General features: G+C 39.5%; 1 long non-coding RNA gene across 1 annotated transcript; it reads right to left on the minus strand.

The window, feature by feature from the left end:
• On the minus strand, positions 1–4,773 carry LOC104955953 (uncharacterized). The gene is made up of 3 exons (XR_799500.1): positions 4,507–4,773; positions 3,377–3,423; positions 1–122 (listed from the first exon to the last, which is right to left on the minus strand). It is a non-coding gene; the product is annotated as an uncharacterized lncRNA (long non-coding RNA).
• Between the last annotated feature and the right edge of the window lie 11,215 nt (positions 4,774–15,988).

Genomic DNA, 15,988 nt, shown 5'->3' on the forward strand with positions numbered 1-15,988 from the left:
CATTGCCATTCACGTGCATGGTTTGTGCCATGGCTGCAGCTGTGTGCTTCGTCCCACAACAAGACCTACTGCGGTCATGCAACTGCCATGCATCAAATCCAGATTACCATGCAACCTGCAGACTGGGACAAAACACAGAGGGACACATTTTAATCACATTGTTGGTAAAAGAGTCCCATGCCAACAGGTTAGCAGCAGTTAGAAAAAGCACTTTAGATCAAAGAGCTCTGCAGATATCCGTATCATATGAAATGAAATCACAAGACAATTATACAACATGACAAGAGGCGTGTCAAGCAAAGGCGTGCTTTCAAAACTAAAATGTGTTCTTAAAAGGTGAAATGGCAACGTTAAAGTAACTGACTTGTTGGAAGAACAGCTACAAAATGTAAGACAAGACAACAAAACAGTTTCAAAGTTTGACCAGTGGTGGAAGAAGTACTCACACCTGCAATCTAATTAAAAGTACCAATACAAACATGTTTAGAAGAAACACATTGCTGCTGTAGCTTTTTGCTGTTTTAAGGATCTAGTTTTAAGTCGATTGGACATCTCTTAGCTGTTCACCAATCACAACAGAACCAGCCAGCTAACCAATCAGAGCAGACTGGGCTCTGGTTTCAGACAGAGGGTGCTACAGCAGAGGGAGTATGAGGAAAATAAAGAGCTTTCTGAACATTAAAGCATGGAGACATGTCACAGTCGAGGCACAAACCTGAAAATGATCCAAATAGGGCCCCTTAAATATCTGAGAAATATTGGATAGTTTATTTGGGTAACAACCGTCTCATTCTTCAACAATCTATTTTGTATTAAAGCTTTTAAATGTGATTTTATTTTCTTTGAAAGGTGACTATTAAGTAAAGTATAAAGGAGAATACAATGGAAATACTCAAGTACAGATTTCAGGTACTTGTACTTTCCAGAGGTGCAATGCTTGAGTCAATGTGATTAGTTACTCAACATTCCAAAGCTGCAGACGTTCAAATATTTAATGTTTCGTTACACAAGAACCTTTTCTTTGAGAAAGTTGAAGCCCACTTTAGGGGATCGACGGCGCTGACCTCTGCTTATTCACAGGTGTGTCTGCATCTGACATTTATGAACATAGAGGTCCTGTGTGCACCAGCCCCGCTCGTCATCAATGGATACATTATGAGCAGGAACAAAAGAGCTATTCTCTTATTAATAAAATAAATAAAAGAACCAAAAGTCGACTTCATGGGTCTGGTTTGTCAAATGAGCATCTGGAGGAGTAAATATGCAGACAAAGTCGTCTCAGATAGACCCAGGCTCCCTTTTTATACTCTCTGACCTCAGACTATAATTACCATCTCGGCCCAGTTTATCACTGGCTCTCAAATGGCGCATTTCCATTGCAGGGCCTCGCTCAGCTTAGTACGGTATAGTTAGGCCTTGTTAGGACTGGCTCACTTTATGCTGCGTTTCCATTACAGTTTAGTAGCTGGGGCAGTAACTATAGTAACGCAGTGTAGGCGGAGCTGTGACGTCATCAATGCGAACCACAGAAAACCAACATCAGCCGTTAGCTGTTAGCACTCAGAGCTCACAGCTCCTCATATCTGTTCAGAAACTAGACAAAAGTTAAACAAGTACAAACCACAGACTGTCTGTGTCATGGTGAATGCAGTCGCTGGTTTATGTATGTCTGTAGGCCGTTGTTGAGAGTGTGGACGGTCGGAGCATATACTGCGTTAGCTTAGCCAATCTCCATTCAGAAAACACGCATTTTAAAAAGGTTTTTCGCCTGCCGTCTGTCTGCAGACTTGTCCAAGCATTAATTCATCGGCATCATTTTGAAAAGTGTATTACAATGACATCCCGGTAAAATCTGTTCATTTTTGTTGTAGTTGTAGCCCCCTTGCCAGCGATTCTCTCTAGTTTAGCATATTCAGCCCGACTCAGCCTGGTTGTTGGCCTGCTAAGAAGCTCGATTTTATGGGGCCAGAAAAACTGTGCCGGTACTACACCAAGTGGAAACGCAACCAAAAACGGGCCGCGCACGGCATGGCACGCTTAAACCGTACTGTAGTGGAAATGCGCCAAAAGTGGGATCAAGGCCCACTAGTGGTCTTTAGGAGGGTCCTTGGCAGAATAAGACAGGCTGCAATTTCCAAGTTACAATGTACACCTTCAACCATCAAAATATTCTTTAAATAAAATCCTCAACCAGGCTGACATGTGAATGCAGTCCAATAAAACAGTCTTGCAAAAATAAAATACAACATTCATGACAAACTATAACATTAAAATGTAACTTTAACCTCTTAAAGCTAAGCTGAAAGGTACATCTCCATCAGTAAAGGTCATACTGTATACTGTATTAGTTTAAGTCAGGTGTGGATATTGAACTATCCACTTAGTCTGTATTGAAATATTTCCCTGCATCTAATATAGAAAGACGAGTGTCTGTTTTTGAATAATCCAGGACCCACCAGTAGTCCGCCTCTTATAATTTGGGATTATAATACAAACGTAGGACAAAAATATGATGTAGTCTGAAGCTAGCATTGCTTTGCCCACAATGGTGTACTGGAACAACATTTTTAAATCCCAGTAATAACAGAAATGTTCCATAGACAAACACCATTGCGTGTATGTATTGCAAAACGATCTGAAAGGCACAATTTATCAATAGTCTTTACTGTGAGTAGTTACTTTCAAGGCAAGGTTTCAAAACACAGCCTGGATCTGCATGTTGCAAATCCATGTGTGCGGCGTGCATGTACATAAAGTCTGATTATAGATCTGATACAGAGCTACGAGATACAAATCCACCGTTACAGAGCGCGCCAAACTGTTCCAACAACCAAATAGAATTTAGTCTATAGTCCCTCCTACTTTCTCACACATTTAAAATTAACCTCTGCATTTGACAAATGAATATTTTGTGAAGCTTCTTCAAAGAGTCTAGATGCCTTTATTAGGTTGGACACCATCTTAATGTTGTTGCAGTAAAATATTTGATAACACTATCCTGATATGCAAGACCCTTCTTTACACCATCAACAGAGGAACTCACAACAACAATAATAATAATAAAAAGTGGTGTGCATACAGAGACAGAAGGATGAGACTGGCATGTCACCAACAGGAATTATGCTTCTTCATTCGAAACGGGGACAAATACAAGCGTAAACACACTACATCCCAGTATAAAAGAAACAAGGTGCACGCTGACAGATGAACAATATCCCAGTTTAACAACGCAAGTCAAATATTTCATGCTGACCTTGTGTAGCTTTCAGACAGTAAACTTAAAAATAATTATTCAGCAAGCAACTCAGCCCAACATCAAAGCTCTTTTTCCAACTTCATGCAAAAATATTGAATCAAAAAACACCATTAGACTGACCAAACATCTCCCAAGCGTCCAGTTCCATGGGCTACAAGAAAGTGAACCTGAAGGAAGGAGCAGGAAATACTCAGATACATGTACATCGTGCAGTCAAAGAAAAGGAGAAAAAAAGCTCTTTATCACCAGCAGCATATGACAGAAGAAAACGTATTGTTTTCAACACAGTTTGCAAACATTAGGCTTTTGAGAACGTTTATCCTGTAGAAGAAGTAAAGCTGCTCCATACGTGTGTTCCCATTTCCACCGGGTGTAAATATTGTATTAGTGAAAGCTCAAATGTAGCTTACAGCCTGTTGCAACAACAAGGCGTCATCGTGGCCTGTTGAGCAGAGTAATCCTGCAGGATCCTACATCAGTGTAAAAAGGGTTGGCATTTGGGAACCAGTTTACAATGGTTCAATCAGACTGATAATGTTGAGGGATAAACAAACAGACACTGAGCAACGGTTTATAAAAAGAGAAGTAGTAAGCAGTCATTGGTACAAGAAACTGGAAGCTCCGCATCAAAACGGGTAAAGATTTAAATAGGAAAGGGTTCTGCTTTCAGTGTCAAAGACCATACGAATGACAAATAGGGCTGTAAACTATGAGTTGAAACCGTTTAAACCAAAAGGTGTTCAGTTTAAGATGGCATAAAAAAGGAAAGCAGCCATTTTCGCAAGAGAAACAAATCTTTAAATTGTCTGTTGAACTGTGAACCGTCTTTTGTTATCTTATTGATTTGTCAACTGATCGTAGCAGCTCTACTGATATATACAAGTTTAAATATTTTTAGGCCATTTCCACCTTTGCGATCACATTACCGAAAAAAATCACTTAAAATGTTTACTTCTGGAAAAATACAATTAATAAAATCCACGTTTTATCAGTGTTCTCCCGTTACGCAACACAGTGGCAACATTTTGTTCTACTCTTTGGTGCCTAATGATCTCTAATGTCAATAATAGACAACTTGTGTGATTTATACAGTTAAAATAGCCATTACTGAAGGAAAAAAGACAAACATTAATAAAACAGAAGAGTCCAAACTGTTGTTCAATCCAGTACACCAGCAGCCATGTGGTCACATTTATTTTTTCATCACATGGCAACCACAACACTGCCATTCTGTAAATCATGCAGCTTACCTGTTACTCTCATTCTAACTTCCTCCCACTGCTCGCAGGTAGCAAACACTGACCGAGTCCACAAGAGCCCCCCGACAACGAGCCTATACCCAGCAGCCCTCTGAGCGAGGGGGGGATAAGTTTCACGGCTAAGATTAGACAACTTCCTCAGATGACAGGCAAACGATCTGTGTCCTATAAGAGGAAACAGGACTTTAGGCCGTTTTGGGAAGAACCGACCCCTAGGCTGGGCCTCCAGGTGAAACGCATGGCGAGCTAATGTGGTTAACAACCTGTGGTCACTTTTATAGCCTGCGCTGACCTTCCACTCGTGGATGAAAAACAGCTAATGAGGCAGACAATGGAGCGTAAATGGAAACCTTCTCATGGGTGGTTACATATTAACCAACATGGCAGCCTTTCCCTTCAGCCCTCAGCAGCTAAAGGTGAAGACAGAGTAAACAGGAAGTCAACAAATCTAAACCAAGATCAGCCAAGGAGGCCTTCGAGACAAGCAATGGTGTTTCTAAATAATGCAAGGCATGCAATACTAAGATAGCACATTTAGCTACACAACAGAACAAACTTGATACATATGGGAGTTTAAATAAAACTATTTTAATCTAGGGAAATAAAGGTTAATGAGGGTGATATTAGGCCTGAAAGAGTAGGGAAAAAAATATATTGCGCTTATTTTTGACTGATATTTGCCTTTACGAAGTATTGTAATTACTGCAATTTGGATATTGCACAAGCCATATTGCAATTTTGATTCATAATGTACCCCTACTTATAATCAGACAGTGTGGTGTAACACTATAGAAATACGCAAATATGATACATGTCCATTTAAAAAAAGAAATGGGAGTAAAAAAGTACAGAAGTATTATCAGCTAAATTTATCATTAAGTTGTAACTGGGCCATTATCATTGAAGCAATTACAAGGTATAGCTGATAGACCTTTGTGTGCTTTCGGAAACATAGGCCAATAAAGAACGATACAAAACAGAGTGCTTAAGAGGGATTACATGAATTCAGAACGTTCAGTTTACATAGTGAAGCTTCAAACATTCAAACTGTGGCCATAGGCACACAGGACATCAAGCTGATGAACTGTGGACAAAAGCAAAGCCTTGTAGATGACCAAGTCAGGTGTGGCATCATATGAATCAATAGCTCTGCTTATTTACTGAAGTGTCATGGAAGAAGTGACCTCGTTGCAGATAAAAAGTAGTTGGTTTCAAATTCATTACAGGGCAAATAAAAAAATATTACTTTTACACTAACTCCATGAAGAATAATCCAACTAATCTTTACAAGTTGTTAGATATGGGAAAAAAGGATATAACTCAACATAATGCACTGAGTAGGAACATTAATAAATAGCCTGATATGATCCGTAGGGACTCACGAGTGTAGCAGCAACTACGTTAGCCAACACAAACCTGAAGGACTTGTTTTGTTCCCTCTCAGCTGTTCCATGAATATGACAGGAGCTGCAGGTGCACGTCAACTGATTTACAGTGACTCAGGTCGGGTTCCTCTCCACAGGGAGGTGCGCGTGTTCAACAGAAGACGGGCTGAATTATTTACTGTAATACGAGACGCTCGACATGCAAGACAAACAAAAACAGATCATTACTAAATCAACTAGTCTTTAAGACAGCTGCAAGGATATGAAGTAGATTCATTGATTGCTCAACCGTTGGCAAATCCATTGGCACTTTTCAAGCAAAAACATCCAACATTACGTAGTTTCAGTTTCATTATTTTTGGGATTTCTCAATTTATATGCGATAGTCCAGAATAAAGACATATTCAATTTACTGACAGTTTGGGGGGAGTAAAGGAAAACAAGAAGACATCTTTACCTCCCTGATCAGGATTATTCTATAATTACAAATTATAGTTTAATTGGTTGCAGCTCAACACCGAAGAGCAGTGTCCGATCAGAGACGGAGGGCGAAATTAATAACAAGTAAAGCAAGAAAATTAAATATTAAAAAGTTCCTAATCTTGAACACAAATTGTCCATCCTGAGAGAAAAGATAACTAATTTGAGGGTCTTAACTTGCAAAGAGAAAAATAAATTCCCCCAATGACTGCCAGGATTCAAACTATACTTGCATGTCATTTTTCCTTTAAAATCGCCCAATATGGAAGGGTAAATCAAATACTGTACAGTGTACAACGAGATCCATTAAAGCCCTGTGACTATTTCAAAGTACAATTGGAGTGGAACGAGCAAGAAACAACTTTTTTATTTTCAAAATAATGTAGCATGAAGAACCACACAGGAAATACAAAGGCTTCTCAGAAATCAGGAATCTGGTCAAACTTCAACTTTTACCCACATGTTGGCAAATGTGTAATAGTTGCTGCTTGTGTGGTAAATACTGCATGAAAAAATAAAGTTGTAATCTGGATATTCTGAACAATCTCAAGTCGAATAGGCCTTGCCTCGACACACTGGATGCATCGAGGCCTTTATGTTTGCCATATAAAAAGGGAAAAAGGGACAAACTTAAGTCCTGACAGGATGTGGTGCGACAGTTCACATTTTCCACAGAGGAAAGAAAGCGAAACACAAAGCTTGGGTTTTGTAACTTGTGTGTCAAGAGTAAACAGCCTGAAAAGTTGAGGGCTATAAAAGTTGCAAACCCGCTGTGCTGAATATTCAACGGGCTTGTTTTTCCCCTAATAAAAAGCAGAGGCTACAGAATGGAGGGAAAAAGCCTCCAGAGTGGCATATTTTGATTCAGCTGCATCAAAAATGAGCTCAGTAGCATGAAAACTTTGTGTGTGCTAAAGCATGCACGGAATTGTATCTTTCCACGGATAATCTAGATTGTTGCAGACAGGTGGGTTTTCCCTACTTTTTTTGTAGTGACTAGATGAAACCCAATGCATATGCACTGGTAGATAGAGACACGTGCTAATGTGAACATGTGTGTGTTGGCATAATTGCACAACAAGCAGTGGCCATTTGTCATCTCAGCTCTGCATCTGGCCCTCATTAGGAAATGCCTTTGAAGCTTTGCAGAAGAAGCTGCTGTGTGGACTACGGCCAGACGCCTCAGCGCGGCTGTTCACTACCGCTTTGCTGAGTTTTAGCCGGTGTTGACCCCCAGCTTGTGCTGTCCAACGGTTTGTTTCCCTTTGATGTCGTGCATAAGCCTGCTGAGTTCAGCCGGCCTCAAAGCCTTTCAATTATCCCAGCAAGGAGGGAGGAACTTACAGGAATGAAAAAAGTCAGCTGAAGACTTTAGGAGTCTACAGACAGGAGGGTGCTAAGTTACAAAAACAGAAGAGGAAAATAAAACACTTCCAGCAACATCCAAGTAGTTAAAAGTCAAGACCTCCCATGCTAACATCACAATGCTAACATGCATCTGTTTAGCAGGTAGCATTTGTTTATTAGCACTAAACACAAAGTACAGCTGAGGCTGATGGGAATATCATTAATATTGCAGGTATTTAAATCATTAAGCAAAATACTGGACATATAGATATTTTTGACCTGGTGGAAACACTACTGAAAATGCACCACCAAAGTTATAAAAAAATTAGCATCAGGGGGACATGAATGTCTTAAGCAAATTGCATTAATCCGTGTTGACCTCCTGGTGGCACTACAGAAAAAGTCAGGGATCACCAAAGTCGGTCGGAACCTTCTCTATGGACCATTCATATCTGTACACAATTTGATGACAATCCATTAAATATTCTTTATGTTATTTTAGCTGCAGCTTTAGCGCTATGATGCTAGCATGGCTAACAGTGAAATAATAGATTGAATATCAAATATTGGGACATTATGAAGGAAAATGCCAATGAATTAAGTTGTTTAAATGCCAAGTTAAGCATTGGAGATATGTTAATGTTTCCCCAAATCTCCACCTGAACTTCCATTTGTACTGCAAACAATAGTGTGTTAAAATGTATAGAATAAATTGTAAAAATAAAAGAAACAAGTACTGCACTGTACCTTTAAAAACAGGTTCCACAAGTGGGTAGGCCTATGTAAATTAAAACAAACTACTAAATAACTACCTAGCAAATCAACAGCCGTCACAAAAGTGAACTCTTCAGTCGAGTCGTGTTGCTGTATTATCACACATCCAGTTATTTCTGCTGCCATTACATTCAACTCCTTTCGATTGCTCCTCTGGCACAGAAGCTGCCGTACAGAATGACAAGACAATTATGGAAATCAAAGAAAATTATACATACACCCACTCATCATTATGTTCATTCCTCTAACCTCATTATATCCCTTTTAGGAAAACTGCTACTAAAATGTGTGAGGTCTATGCAGTTAGCCTACCCCTTATTGAACGCAAGAGTAGAGACCACATGTGGAAAAGGTGCCTATCATGCTGCTCCCTTATTTTAGGAATGTGCTTTATCTGGTTCAACCTTTTTATCTGGACAGCTGCTCTCCAGAGGTTCAGCATCCCCTCCTGAGGATTTTGTGCAAAACAAAGAATATGCAGATTTACCAGGATCCACCCCAAAATCTTTCTTCCACAACATTTCAACTCCAAACGCTACAATAAAAGGTTGTGAACAAGATTAATTACCCAAAACCTAGCTGTAAGATTCCATAGTAGATTTGCGCAAGTTAGTTGAAGATGTGGTTATGAATACCCGCATGATTTATTCTTCTGGAAGACGACTTGTGAAATAAAAACCTGGCACTTAAGCTCTGTGCTCCACCTACGATTCATTACTCTCAGATTGCCCACTTCTGCCGGCAGCATTGCCAAGTTCCAAACAGTGTGTCAGTTTGTTATTGGTTCAACTTTGATTTAGCCTTCAGCTTGTTTTATGCAATAAAAATTCATTTGTTTGCGAATAACAAAAGCTGATCTTATTTTTTCATTATCAATCCTAAGAAAACAAACTGTTTTTTATTCCCTCCTGTCTCTCCCTCACTGTTTCCCAAATACCTGACTATAAAGAGAAGAAGAGACACCTTTACCCTCTACTTGGGTATACTGAGGTATATTATTAATCAGCCCTTTCAGCTCAGTGCAGCATGGAAGAGTGGCCCTGCGCAGCTTTAAAAAAAAAAAAAAGGCGTTATCCCCTCGTTTCGGCACACAACCTTTTCCTTTAAAAACTGAGATTTCTTCTTTTCACAACACTGCCTCCTAGAGGAAACACATCCAAGGTCCTGGGAGCATGTTGCACTCAATAATGGCAATGGGATAAACACTGATACAATACAATGTTCCAGATATGTTGTCCACACATTGGCAAGCTTTACTCTATAAAGGAATCACTTCCTACAGCCTGGGTCCAGATTGCTGTTGAGGAAGAATATTTTTTATCCACACAACTTGCTAAGTATTTTATTATTTAATAGAATAATCTCTTTGGTCAATAACCTTTCCAAGAGTCCATAGTTAAATCTTTCATATGCTTATCTGAACAACGGATCTGAAACTCAGAGATAACCCATAGAAACAGTAAAGCAACCCCATGCTAAATTACTTAAGGGATTAAGCATTTAAAATGATGTTGATTCATTAAGAAATGGCTTCAATTGTCAACATTTTATTTTTCACTGACCTTTAAAATGTACCTAAAAAATATCTAGGCCTTTAAAATATCTGCCCTCCACGTCAAAACTTCCCGTTTTGTGCACCAGGTAATTTTGGCATCCTCCAAGAACATTTCATTTTGAGCTGCAGTGGTTTCCAAACAGCCGAATCCTAAAACATAAAGACATCCTCTCGCGATCAAACCGTATTTAATCTCTTTAGTTATTTTTGTTCAAGCTCTCCACCCCACTCCCTGATTAACTTCTCTGCGCCCTACCCACCCCCCAACATGACCTCCGGGTCCGGGCTGCACTTGACCACGGGCGGACTGGAGCCTGTTGTTTGTTTAGCTCTTGAGTGGAGTCAGTAAGGCAGACGAGGGAAGCCATGGGCTGGTGAACACCCGCCCGCTACTCCCTTGCAGGGGACCCTCCTCAGTGGGGCACCATGACACTCTGCAGCTTCCCCTCCTGAACAATATACAAGTTACTTATTATTTAATTTGTAATACAGCCTTCAAAACTAGAAAAAGACAACAATTGCCATAATAGGAAAATGTACTGTCACACGATATAGGCCAATACGTTGTTATCAATACGATACCTGCCTAGTGTCCTACAGGGACCTGCGTTTTCTTTTTAAACTAAGAACAAAGTCTAGAGACCGGACTCCGGATAAAGTCTGGGGCAGCGGTGAGAGACCGCCACTCCCAAAAGCTTTCACTTCTGTTGTCAGCTCCCTCAAAGAGGTAGTATTGTGGGAGAAATTCCCCAATTTAAGTGCTCCCATGTTTGCTTTTGTGCCAAGAGAGCCCACTCTGCTGACCTTTTGGAGGAAGACCAATGGGATCCACCGCTGCCCTTCTCCTCTGACAGCAGCCTGACCATGAACAACAAGCTAATTAAACTGATGACAGCATGGAGGAGGGATAAGAGGATTTTTGTAAACTCCCAACAGACACGGAACTAAGCCCAAAGCCTTAGACACACTGTTCAAATACTGGTCACTAGAGCAGAAAAATAATTATTTGTCTCTACATTTTTGTCATACCTTTAAATCTAATCTGTGTTTTTTTTTCATGACACAGTGATTGACAGCGACTTGTCTTTAACAAGGGGAGTCTGCTGGTTGAACACATAACTATGTCAGGAATGCTTTTAGAGCCGAACCCGTCTGTCTTGATTAAAACTTTTTTTTGTTTGGCTCGCCATTAACACGTGACCTAGTGGACTAATGATGGTGTTAATGAGTCACGGGTCACACTGCTCTGGATTACTGCCAAAGGAAGGTGGTGGTAGGGGGGTCACACTAATGTATAGAGATGTTGCTCTGGAGCCCCTAATGATCAAAAGCTACATAGACATGGTGGGAGTGGGGGAGCCATGGGGGATACGTTCTTTTAGCCGTTGTCACGCAATCATGCGACGGGATATCCTGCATTGGGGACGCTTCATCCATATTTGGTGACTTTTTAGAATAAACTGAAGGACGAAGTGTTCCTTTATGCACTAATTATACTTTTGAAGCCGAATAAATTATATACAAAGCTTCGGCGGGTTGTTTCGGAAAAGAGATAAGGGCAACAGATAAGGGTTTTCCATAAAGGTCAAAGCGACTTTGAAAACAAACACTCAACATAGTTATCTTTGACCTTCACTTTGGTTGAAAGGTTTCCTAGAGTAGTTAGTTTACAAACTTTTTTCTCCAGCTGACGTATATGATGTAGCTTATATCTGTAAGCGAAGCAACCAACATGTTCAATTACACACATTTTTTTAAGTCATGCATTATAATAACAGTAAGTATGAATTCTTTGATGCTCACAAGGGGCTTTTACTCCCTTCATGCCTGTTTAAAACCGTTATAACACGAGGAATGAGAGTGACCATTACAGGCATGTGAAAATAACACAAATACAGAACCATGTTTACAAAAAGCTCTCTTTAAAAAAAATCTATCCGAACTCCCTCAAGAGGCAGTTTATCTCCAGGGGCCGCAGACCCAGCTGTGCCACGGTCCATGTCCTGGGAACAAAAAGACGTCCAAGCGTCACGACACCTGCCAGCCTCATGGGGCTTTAACGCACAAGATGAGCATGAAACCCATTGCAGCTGTATCGTTAAACAGAGATGCTGTAGTATTTTTCGGACTTTGAGAAAATCTGTCCAAAATCTAGGATCTATTGTGGATCTTATTAGCCATTTAAACCTCCTAGAGTTCAGGATTAGATTATGGACTACCACATAACTGTTATCGTTACAGTCTAGTTCAGGGGTGTCAAACTCAAGGCCCGAGGGACAAATCCGGCCAGCGACTTCATTTTATGTGGCCCCACAAGAGCTTGCAAAGAATATAATATGTTTATTATACGATTACATGCTACTTTACAGAAGCACGTTGCCCACGACATGTCCCGCAATGCATCTCAAATTTGAATTTTCTCTCAGAATTTGACTTTTTTTCTTCAACATCAGTATACATTTTTTCTCAGAATTTGACTTTTTGTCCAAATAGGCCTTTTTCTCATAAATAGACTTTTTTTCCAAAATGTCACAATCAATGTTTCTCCAGAATATGGCTTTTCTTTTAAAATCATATTGTGACATTCTTACTGAAGAGACGTGCAATTATTTGCACTAGACTTCTGCTTTCAGACATAGTTAATTAAGAAGTTATTACCCTATCCCATAATAATCCAATGCAGACGCAATCATGTAATATAATAAATTATTTTATATATATTCAATATTTATATATGTCTTTTTATATATTCTTAAAGTTACAACCGGCCCTTTGAGTGCAACCACAATGCTGATGTGGCCCGTGATGAAATTGAGTTTGACACCCCTGGTCTAGTTCAAACCACTCCACCAAACAGGAAAGGTTTACAAATAAGGCACAAATCAGTGTTTTAACAAACAGTGAAATGTCTTAACGTAACTTCACCACTGAACAATCCAAGAGGATACATTAGCTAGTACAGTGAGTTTCAATAACTGATGTTTATCCACAGTACCAAGTCCTATTGAATGTAAAGCCTCCTTTCATTCTTGTTTCCACATCACCATAAGCTTAATTTCCTTTTCACTTTCTGATATATCCTTTAATTATTAGGCCTCAACTTTATTTGCCTAAATTCATTTAATTGAAGGGTGCTTTGTAATCTTTACAAAAAAGCATTTCAATGTAATGTTAAATATATTCAAGTCCATCTGTGGAGTACCTCGTCCTCAGCTGGCCCTAATGCTTTTGTGATCATATCAGTGTGCTCTCAGCTGGCCTCATTGTTTATCACTGGTAAGGTCAGGGCCAGACTGCCTAATGCCGTGACATCAGTGTTTTGGCCTGATTAACTGGCCTCAATGTCGTTTATCATTGCGGATATCACGCATACTAATCTAGGGGGGTAGCCATGATCCCTTCTCTATCACTAGGACGCTGATGATAAAGCAACCAAACTGCAACAATTAAGTGTTTATTTGACCTTGGGTGCAAACAAAAAACCCCAACATTAACTATAAGATTACACAAACGGAATTGTTTGGGAGAAATTCAGAAGGCATTAAGAAGCCAAATGAGGTGGCTGAAGTTCTGAAATCCTCATTATTACACCATTCTTCCTCAATAAAAGCTTTGCAATGAGATAATCTACTTCCAGGGGCAGCGTCCCAAAAGAGACGAGCTGAAGGATGGACTCAAGCATGTGAAAAGAAAAGGGAGGGAGAAAGGGAGGGGGGACTAATCCCATTAGGTTGGCAGCTAAATGATTTGTTCCACAGAGATGGGGAGATAAAAAGATGTGGGGGGGGGGTCTTCCAAAAAGGGAAACCCTTTTCTTCCGTCTATCCCCGTTAGCATCCTCATATACAGCGTTTAAAGCTGTCCACACGCCACTTTATTCCCAAATTTGAAAGTCTAATTCATTCCCATGGGGGAGAGCAACAAGGAAATATCACAACAAAGAGAGAGAGAGAGAGTGGGGTAGGAGCTTCAGACACCACACCAAACCATGACCAAAAACAGTCAACGCTTTAAATCAAAAACATCCATCTGCTTTTGGAGAAAATATTTTACATAAAAATCTAATATTAACAAGATTACCACTGGCATGTGAAGCGCAAGAACCCAACGAATACAACATCTGTTGGCGTGTACCAGTACATATACAATTGTTACATACATGTTACATACAAGTGCCAATAGGATATAATAGAGTTTAATATGACTTTGAGAACCCTTTTTATCCAACATAGTAGCAAACAGTTCAATGCCAATTCAAACACATGTAGTCTCCATTTAATAGTCTTTTAAAATGTGACTTATATTTGGTTAAGCTTTATTTCAGCTTTTGTTACTCAGTTTGATATTATATGCCGTTTGTGTTGGTACTAAATAGGTACAAGACCCAGCCCTCTATATAGAGTACACATGGAAAACCACTCCACCACCTCACCCCCAAACAATCTTGAAGAGGTGTGACAACCTGACAGACACTTGGGGCAGTTCCCATTCTCCAAGAACGACAACAAAGAAACTCCCTCGTCTTCACACGGTAAACTTCAACAGCTTCAGGAAGCTGTTAAATAGCAAATGGATGCTCGTCTCAAATAAAGGCAGAACAGCTGAAGACTTATGAATAAAAGACTGACATACAGTACGATATGTAATAAACCACATGCCAATTTCCTACAATGCTTTATATCTGAAGATGATGCATTTTCATGAAAGAATACATCCATATTTATGTAAACACAGTCATACTGCACAGTCAGTCAAAAGAAAGCTTTTCACATTTTTGAAAAAAAGCAATAGGCAGGTTAATAAATAATTAAGACAATTACATCGATCAGTCAGTTTCAGATATTTTCTTTTTCCAGTGTCTCCAATGTTACTATTTGTTATATATAAATCAACTTAAATAGCATAACCTTTTTGAAAGTTAGTCGGACAAAACAAGCAATTTAATGATATTAGTGTGGGCACTGAGAAACTGTGAAGGATTCATGGATAATGTAAAACAATCGTTTGTTGCAACGCTAAATATAAACAGTTTGTAACACCATACGGTATCCTAAGGTGCAGTACACGGTAGGTAATGGACGCATGGTCATTTATTAATTATAATTTACTTCAGCTGCAACAACAATACAGAATCGTATAGATAATGTGTGAGCATTGCTCCAGTCCAGTAACACTAGAAATAGTTGGATGTTTTAAACTAAAGGTGAGAATTCCCAGCCGTGGTCGAGCGTAGGAAGCTGTATGAACTGTTGGACTAACTAATGACATCCGTGTCATCCTTTTCATGATCTTGGCCTCTGCTCGCGGTAACAGGGTCACAGGCTACGAAAACAGTAGCATGCCTTCATACGTATAATACAACACATTGTATTGTTCTGCCAGTGAAGGGATGAGGAAGAGCGGGGGGGTTGTCTTCCCATCCTGGTCGACAATAGCACTAACATTCCTCTGGAAACACTGTGTGCCGGGAGGATCCCACTTCTACCAAAACTAAGGGATTAACTCAAGGTGTTCTGGGAATTTTCACCATCACCTTTGGGATCATAGAAACAACATTTCTCTCAGTGCTGTCAAAAATAGTCGGAAATGTTTTTTCAAGCTTGTATTGACAGCTCTAAAACAGGAGCCGTATATTTTATCAACAGAGTGTGTTGTTACTATTGTAATGTAAACCAATGTAATTACCCAAGTTATTCTAATATTGTTGAGAGTGCCTCCATTTACTTTCTGGCAAGCTTAAGATGTTTTCATGTTTCAATAAGTTAAGTATTTACTTGAGATTCTTGTTTTTTTTTCCAATAATAATAATAAAAAAAGGTAGCAGTTTAAAGTTATTTACTCGTAGTGACTAAAAAAAAAATGTGTAAGCTGAAGCTTCAGTTTATTTAACTTTTTACATAGCATTCTTGAAGTACATTATGCACTATCTTTC

The sequence above is a fragment of the Notothenia coriiceps genome, unplaced genomic scaffold, assembly GCF_000735185.1.
Source record: "Notothenia coriiceps isolate Sejong01 unplaced genomic scaffold, NC01 NC01_scaffold00025094, whole genome shotgun sequence".
In the NCBI taxonomy this organism is placed as follows: domain Eukaryota; kingdom Metazoa; phylum Chordata; class Actinopteri; order Perciformes; family Nototheniidae; genus Notothenia; species Notothenia coriiceps.